This window comes from Anthonomus grandis, chromosome 11 (assembly GCF_022605725.1).
Source record: "Anthonomus grandis grandis chromosome 11, icAntGran1.3, whole genome shotgun sequence".
In the NCBI taxonomy this organism is placed as follows: domain Eukaryota; kingdom Metazoa; phylum Arthropoda; class Insecta; order Coleoptera; family Curculionidae; genus Anthonomus; species Anthonomus grandis.
The window spans coordinates 6,885,905-6,894,565 of NC_065556.1; the positions used below are offsets into that span (position 1 = coordinate 6,885,905).

An 8,661-nucleotide genomic window follows, 5' to 3' on the forward strand; every position below is an offset into this window, starting at 1 on the left:
AATTAAATCATCCAAACATCTAAGCGTTATCCTAAATCCTAAACATTTCTTAACAGAAATCGGCTTATTTTAAATAAAAAATATTTTACCAAATTGCTCATTTAACATTATACTCTTGCAAAACGCGAACGTCGTAATGACTTGCGATACCTGCCTGAAATTTAATACTAAGTAGATACTGGGAAATCAATATAAATTTTCATTAAATTAGGGCCATACAATGCTAAATATATAAGAAACAAGCGTGAATTACAAGCCAATTGTCGTATCTAACGTCCGATGGATAACAAATAACCCGCATTTACTTTTATGGTCTCTTGCCGGTAGTAAACAAACAATTTAATTTAGAAAAATATGGCTTTATAACTTTTTTCTATTTAAAATCACCTCAATTCTGATGTTGATAGATAATGAAACTAAATTAACTCGATTTCCAAAAAATATTTCATTCCAAATAAGTAAGCACACTTTAACCATCAAAAGAATTGCTATTTTTGGCTGTCTCAAATCACAAATATATCTCATCTTAGAGCGGTGAAAAAGTGCAAAATTTTAAAATAAAGATCCACAAACAGTTTACAAATATTACCTATTAAAAAAAATCTAAATTTGAGTTCATTTTATAGTATGAATTTATTTGAAATCCTAAAGCGTATTAGTAAGAAAATGGCATAATTAAATGGTCGGATACGATACCGATCCAAACGTTGAGTAAAAATTGTTTCTGAAAATGTGTCTTTGTAATCGGATGAGGGTTTTCTTGGGCCTAGTGATTATTGTTATAAAAATTGGTTGTTAAATTTCTGGAAAAATTTGCTTTGTCTGTAAATAAGATGTTGGCATAAAAATGAGGATTTTCAGTTATTTTCTGGAGATACCATCAACAAAATTGCGTACGCGCTTCATATTCTCTAAGAAATAATTGATTGAATTTCGCATCTTATTACTCAGTGGGCGAACTACTGTAGCGTTTTATTTTTCTACTCTTATTTTCACTAACGCTCCATTGATATTTCATTAATTTCAATAATTATATTAATAATTTCAGTCAACTTCTTTTATTCATATTTTTTTAAATTCACACTGTCAATGACACATTACTACTGTAACGCATCACTCTCCTGGTTTAATTATTTATGCTTTCTGTTGACGGTCCGTCACTCTTCTGGTTGGTCTTAATTAATGTTTTCTCTGATTGACTGACATTGACAGCTCAGGCGAGAGGTGGGGTCGTTACTGATTTAGTCGGTACTGCAACCATTTTTCGAGGACTTGTTCCCGTGTCGCAGGTAGAAGCGCACGTAAAAGGCCAGTTTTTTATTTCCGAAATTTATGAAGCAGGAAGTGGCCAATATGGTTTATAATTTATAGTCCTTAATCTTGTTCCTTTAGGGAACTGTTTATTTCATAATTCTGGTGCAGTATGCCCAAGATTTTGATGGATAGACAATGAAACTTAGCAAGGTGAGTGTGTCACATTTTGAACGCCATTCATTTTTATCGACAGTGAATACAATGGCAACCGTTGTTTTACTTTTCCGTTTTCCTCTTTATTCTTCTTCAATTGTTGATGGCTGCAGGATTTTGATTTCCCCGGGAAATTGCTGAAAGCGGTGGAGCTGGAGCTAGCGTTAGAGCTAGTATTAGAGATTCCCAGTCCAGATAGCTGAGCTACAAATGGCACACATTTACAGCCTTGATTTTGAAGGCTAACCGTTCATTTCTTGGAGGAATATACAGGCCAGTTTATTCCATTTATTTAAATATTACTATACATAGATTTTTCTCACTTATTTAAATTTTTACTAATATATCTTTAATTTCAATTTATTGCTACAAATATTTAATTAATATCATAATTTAATATGTCAATTTCTTATCTATAATTTTAGTTATTTTTTGTTCAGTATTTTTTAGTACCTTTTTTGGTGGTTAAGTAGATATAATTCGGTTAAGGCTGATATGCCTTAGGTAAAAAGGTTCATGAACTTTCCCCTGCGTAATACGAATATATAGTAAAAATTGTAATAATTGCAATTTACTTTTCAAGTGCTGAAATCTACCTAGTAGTGAAATCATAATTTAAATGTTACTTTTGTCAAACTTACTTTAATCATATCAACATTATTTATATTTTAATTCATAATAAATTATTAACATTTAACAGAGTAGAACATGATGTGTATACTTATCTTTGATGTAAATATAATTTGGTTGTTTTGTTAAGATATTTTTTTTGCCTCTTAAAATCTACTTTATCCAGGGTCATTTAATTGTTAATTGAAACCTATATACCAAGTCTTTTTCTTAGTTTTCTCTCATTTATAAAAAAAAACTAAGTGGCGCTCTCTTATTTAATAGTTATAATCAAGTTTAGATTCTTTAATAGTCAGTCATAAGTGAACCTTCGAACAATCCTAAGCCTCCAATAATTCTGAGCTACCGTCTGCAAACTCTTGGCAAAATAATAACATTGTAAAGTTAACGCCACACTACATTCTGGTTAGTATATACGCTTTTTAAAATATAAAGGCCATTTGTATAACAATAGTTTCCGTATTTCCTATATGTTCGTTTTAGTAGAGTCATCCTTTAGGGAAGTCATAGCTCCTGATGATGGCCTGCCGTCGAAAGCGCTAGGCAATTAATATATTTTTTAAGCAATATTTAAACCATAACACATTTTTAACGATTTCTCACAAACAGTAAAAGTGAAAGAGGAACTTTTGTTTATAATTGATTGGTAATCGTTAAAAAATCTTTTTTTTAAGTCAGTTACATTATTGAAATTCTGCAATTAGAATTGTGATTTCTCATTCATAAAAAAGGAATCATGTTACACAATTGTTACATAAATAACTATTTTCTTCAATTTAGGAATTTTTAAGAACCAATTATATATAAAATGTTAAGTGGTCCATTTTTTGTGCCGAAGTGTGTATATATATTCACTTTTACTATAAAACTACATTATTTTCTATAAGAGTACAATAAACATAAATTATTACTGTTAATAAATAGCTACAGTTACACAAAAGGCCAAAAAGATTATAAGGCCAACAAAAATTTATTACTGGCTTTTCCCTACAGCCTCGTATATTAGAAGTTGAAAATCCTTTGTCACAATGCTCTAAAATTACGAAAGAAATATATATTGCTCTCCATCTGGCCCCTTTTACATTTGAGCCTCAAAAAATAGCAGTAGATTATTTACTTTACGTTTTCCTTTCGAATGGAGTTTTTTTTTATCTTTAAACAAATAAGGATTATTTTAAAATATTTTACGACACAGGTAAAAATATATTTATTAGAATAAAGAATATATTTATAATATTAAATATAATAGATATTTTAATTTTCGTTTCCGCAAGATACCTTAACAATCAACAAAAATAAACCATTTTAAAATATTACCAGTTAAGAAAAATAATGAGTTCCAAGGGTTTGTTTTATGAAACTTTACTACGCAATATTTTATATGCAATAATTACAACAACAAGGTAAGCCTAAGTCATCTTTTTTAAGATCTTGACATCATTTGTCCCCCAAGCAATATGGGATTATTTTTTGTTCCTTTCATTCCTTTAAATCCCTAGAACCTAAATATATCACAACCTTTTTTACCCCTGGCTGATACATAGTGGAAGAAGTAAACGGCTATACATAAAACTTCAGATTTTTAACCTTGACATTCGTTAATAATAAGTAATACTTATTAGCTTAGATAGTCTATTAGGTACTACCTATTCTTGTAACAGTGACTTTTGTTTTGATTGCAACTTTTGAATTTACATTTATGTAAGGCAGTTGGCAACCAAAGGAGCTGCTATGTACACACTACACAGGTCTCCTAATGGATCCATCCTCAGAGAGATACTAGAGGCCCAAAAGCCTTGGAAAATCCAATGAGGCACTCTGGTTTAAATGCCTTAATATCACCGGATAAACTGGAGTAATAACTCAGATATTTCAAATAAGCGCGTATGAGTGCTTGGCACTTCCCAACTAAGTAAGTAAGTAAAATAGTTTAATTAGCTTTTTAATTATTAACTTTTCTGTTAACATAGATTCACTTAAATGCATCTTAAAGCTTTTCTCTTGTTTGTTTTTAAAAGATAATCTAACTTTCTAAGTTAGACAAGGGACTTTTATTATGAGCTCATAAGTTTCAAGGTATTTTTAAATTTAAGCTGTAATTTAATAGCCAAAGTAAAGGGTTAATATTTACTTTATTGTCAATTGATTTCTTTTAGGTACATTATTAGTTACACCATAAAACATGGACGTTTTATTATTGTGGGTCAATATAATTGATTGTATTTATAAATTTCCCTGTTTGTTCTTGCAAGTGATATTTTCTTTCCGGGTTTATAGGTATAGTGCTTTTAGTAATTTCCTGTTTTGTTGGTCATCGGAATTTTCTTATCCATCCGGGATAAAATAGGAATTATATTTTATTAAACTCTTATTGAACCCACACCATTCTAACAAAGTGGTTAGTGCTAGTTGGCTTCCCTTTGAGAAGATCCCTGAAGCAGTCACCTCTATTAAGTCTTCTTTCTCTCTTTTTCTTTCCCTTGGTTTTTGTAGCTCCCACTTCCCATACTTTTATCATCTCTTTTCTCTCCTGTTGTTACCCATTCAATTTTATTTAGTTTACCCAATTTATTGAATTTTTTTTTCACTATTATTTTTTTTATTTAACATAGTCACTAACCATCAGACTGAGAGAACATATACGGCGGGTGACTAGATTTTTGCATTTCTAGCCTTCTTCATTAATCTGTTAATCACCAGGGATATGTAGCCTACGCACAGGCTTCACTGCCTCAAATAGCACCACAAGGTTCAGAAGCGATACGCTCAAAAGCTCAGTGTTAAGCGCTGTAGTAGGAGCCGTTCGCATGGAACCCGGTATGCTAAGATATGCAAGGCGTTGGGCTCTATTTAATTAAGCTCGAATTTTTGCTTTAAGTGAGAAAAGATTCGACAATACATGAGTATATCCAGTGAATGATCCTAAGGGACAAACCCCAGGTTCTACTAAAAGTTCTCCAGCCGACCAAAAGCGCGCAGATAGCTTTCTTAATTCTAATGTCTTCTTGATCATACCAAGTATTTATAAGTAAGATTATTTCAACTACACGCCTCCCAGAGACACGGCAGGTGCCAAAACTACGTATCCTCATGAATATTAAAAGCTCTGTTTTTTTTGTGGTACATCCTTACGTCTTCTGAGAAGCACCATTTATCCATCATACGAACGGTCCTCAAGATAGCCAGCGTTATTTAAGTATTTATTTAGGCTCTCGACTACTAGGACCCATAGGGCTGAGGACAAAATTCCTCCTCGGACAGCCTCTAGCTGCCAATGTTTTGATAACCTCGCTCTTAAACTGAGCAGATATATTGCGCTGCGAAAGATCGACCTCCTTCTATCTCACCCGGCAGGGTTCTGAGCTATGACATTAGAGTGCTCGGCAGATTACTGCGAAAAAAGTGTTATCAAGCGCCTCTCAAGTATCAACGCCTTTCCATTTTCCAGAGCACCCTCCACTTTTTTCACGAGTTGGTGTAGGGTTAAGTCTGTGGATTTTCCCGTCTGGTAGGCGTATTGTTTCAGATTCAGTGGTCTTTTAACTAAGTAACTAAGATTTTTTTTTTGATTTTTTTAGATGTCAATTAGCCTGTCCATCATCTTTTATCAGAAACCTTGTAAGGCTGATCGGACGCTATGATTTTTGATCTTTGTGGTAATTTTTTTTGGTTTCGGAATATAGATAACTTTCAACTCTCGCCATAACTTGGCGACGTAGCCCTGAGCAAGGGAGTCCTGAACATTGATCATTGATTAAAGTTTCTCCCCAATTGGTTGTAAAGCCGCTATCTAGGAGTAACAGCAACCCAATTTCACTACCATCCTTGAGAAAAGGGTACGGTTGCGATAGGTTGCTTTCATTGTTGTAAACCTAAATCATGAACTCCCAAATTACGATTATGTACCTACATTTTAAGTAATATCAAATAACTTATTTGATTAACTATAGTTTTGTTAAGCGAAGAATTCTTGCATTTTGAGATAACGTATAATTTAAACATTCGTATAACTAATTTTTTTGTTATTCCAAAATTGAACATAATGGGTGGGAAATATAGTCTTGATTGGTATAAACAAAGACACTTCTATTGCCGATTTGCATATCAGGACTATACAGGGTGTTTCACGACGAATAGACGCGATCAATATTTCGGAAACTAATTATTCAAAAATGTTGAAAATTTGGCAACATGGCACAGTCGATAGGGGCCACACAACTAAAATATTTTGATAGTTGTGACGTTTCCGGTTATACCGGAAGTAGGTGTCAACTTCGTTATTTTAAATGGAACATCCTGTATATTTTTACATTTTTGGCTTCGACATGAAATTCTATAAGTTATATAATGAACATTATAAATATACTTAAATTTTTTTATTTTAGTAAATAAATATTTGAACTTTGCAGAGAGTTGCTGATGCTTTGAAGATAAGCCTTCGAACAGTATCAAGGATAAAAAATTTCCAAAGACCGAAATGAGTTGCCCTCAACACCAGGCAAGGACCGGCCACGGAGGAAGGAAAAGACTCAAGATCTTAATGAATTTACAAAAATGGATGTTCGTAGTACAGTGTATGACATGTATGCACAAAGTAAGTACAACATTATTACACTGTATCATTTTATAGCTAAACATTTTATTTTATCTTTTCAGCAAAACAAGTTACAATTCATATGCTAAAGGAAGAGCTACATCGAAAAGAAATTCTTCACATTCGTTATAGAAGCCTTCGAACACTCCTCTTTAACCTGGGATTTAAATACCTTAGGGATGATAACAGACGTGCATTAATGGAGACAACCAATATATCTTCAATGAGGGCAGCTTTTTTGAGAAAATACATGGAAAACAAAAACTCACCATTTGCACGTCAACTTGTGTTTTTGGGTGAAACTTGGATCTTTTCTAAAGGCAGCAAGGTGAGATCATGGCAAGACAATAGTGTTAAGAGTGTTCATAAGCCAGGTGGTTTTGATGGAAAACGTTTTATTGTGTTGCATGCTGGACATAGTGGAGGATTTATTAAAAATGCCAGTTTAATTTTTGCCCCTAAATCTGAAACATTGGATTACCATGGAGAAATGAACCACGAACTATTTACGAAGTGGGTTGAAAATCAGTTGATCCCAAATCTAGAGGAACCTTCATTAATTATAATGTATAATGCTCCATACCATTCTGTCCAGCTAGAAAAGCAACCTTCATCCTCATGGAAAAAACAAGAAATTGCTGAGTGGTTAGTGAAAAATAATATACCATACAATAGACAAATGTTTAAGCCTGAGTTATTAAGCATAGCAAAAATGTACAAAAGGCCAAAGCAATATAAAATAGATAAAATATTGCAAGAAAATGGACATGAAGTTTTAAGATTGCTACCCTATCATTGTCAATTTAATGCGATTGAGATGGGCAGATGCCAAACATTTTTACAATACCCATATTGGTGAAAATGGGCATAAAGATGAAAATGTACTGGATATGTGGAAAAAATCATTAGAGAAATGTACACCAGAAGTATGGAACGCTAAGGTTTGCCACACTGAAAAAATAATCAAGGACTGGTATGATAGGGAAGTCATTATTGAAAAGATACCCCAAATTTTGATTAGTTTAAACAGTGAAACTAGCTCGGAAGATAGTGACAGTGATTATTCATAACTGAGTTTTCTTTCTTTTCATCTTAAGCTTTGATATTTTTTTGTTTAATGAGAAAAAACTTGTTTTGAAAAAAATGTTTTGGTGTAAGAATATTTGGGTTACGGTATAATATACGGTTGCTGAACCTGTCTGACGGGTATATATTGTAGATTATATTTCTCAACCACGTTCTAATAGACCACCATGTAGTTATGTTCCTGCCGCTCGAAAATGTCACTGATAACAAAGCAAAAACAATTTTTGCTACCCATACCGGGCTATACATTACATACCGATCCTCAATACGTTTTCAGTGCGCGTCGAATTTGTCACGTTTGTTTAAGAAGTTTTTGTTTTAATTGAAAATGGGTAAAACCGAAAGTGCAAAACCGAATTAAAATCGGTTATAAAAAAGGTGAAACGACTTTAGGATACTTTGGCTCTCCTTCAAGAAAAACCTTTAAGCGATTCGAGTAAGTACATACTTAGCTATTGTTTCTTTCGTTAAGTCATGCATGTTGAAGATATTTTCTGGTTGATTAATAGTAATAATCTTATAATTAGTACAGAAGGAAACTTATTTATTATTTGTTTATGCAAATAATGTCGACAAACAAAGATAGCCAACAAGTTGGTATTTGTTTACCACCAGTTCTACTATTTACAATTTATTGTTTATGCAATAAAAAAGTAAATAAATAGGTATTTCATTTTTTTCCCTTTTCAATATATTTATGTATATTGTTTTTTTTTGTGGAAGGCACTTCATAACTAGTTTAGGAAGTTGTGCAACTATCCTATGTATGTGATATTTTTTATGCATCACATCACATGAGAAATAAGAATTATTTTGATATGGAGCGCTCTAGGAACCTTGGATTTATAAACCATTTGAAGCAATATTATAGATGTGTTATTTAT

At 32.5% G+C, this 8,661-nt stretch overlaps 1 long non-coding RNA gene across 1 annotated transcript; it reads left to right on the forward strand.

The window, feature by feature from the left end:
- The first annotated feature begins 3,263 nt into the window (after positions 1-3,263).
- LOC126742469 (uncharacterized) lies at positions 3,264-7,737 on the forward strand. The gene is made up of 3 exons (XR_007662574.1): positions 3,264-4,009; positions 6,507-6,691; positions 6,754-7,737. It is a non-coding gene; the product is annotated as an uncharacterized LOC126742469 (long non-coding RNA).
- The last annotated feature ends 924 nt before the right edge of the window (positions 7,738-8,661 follow it).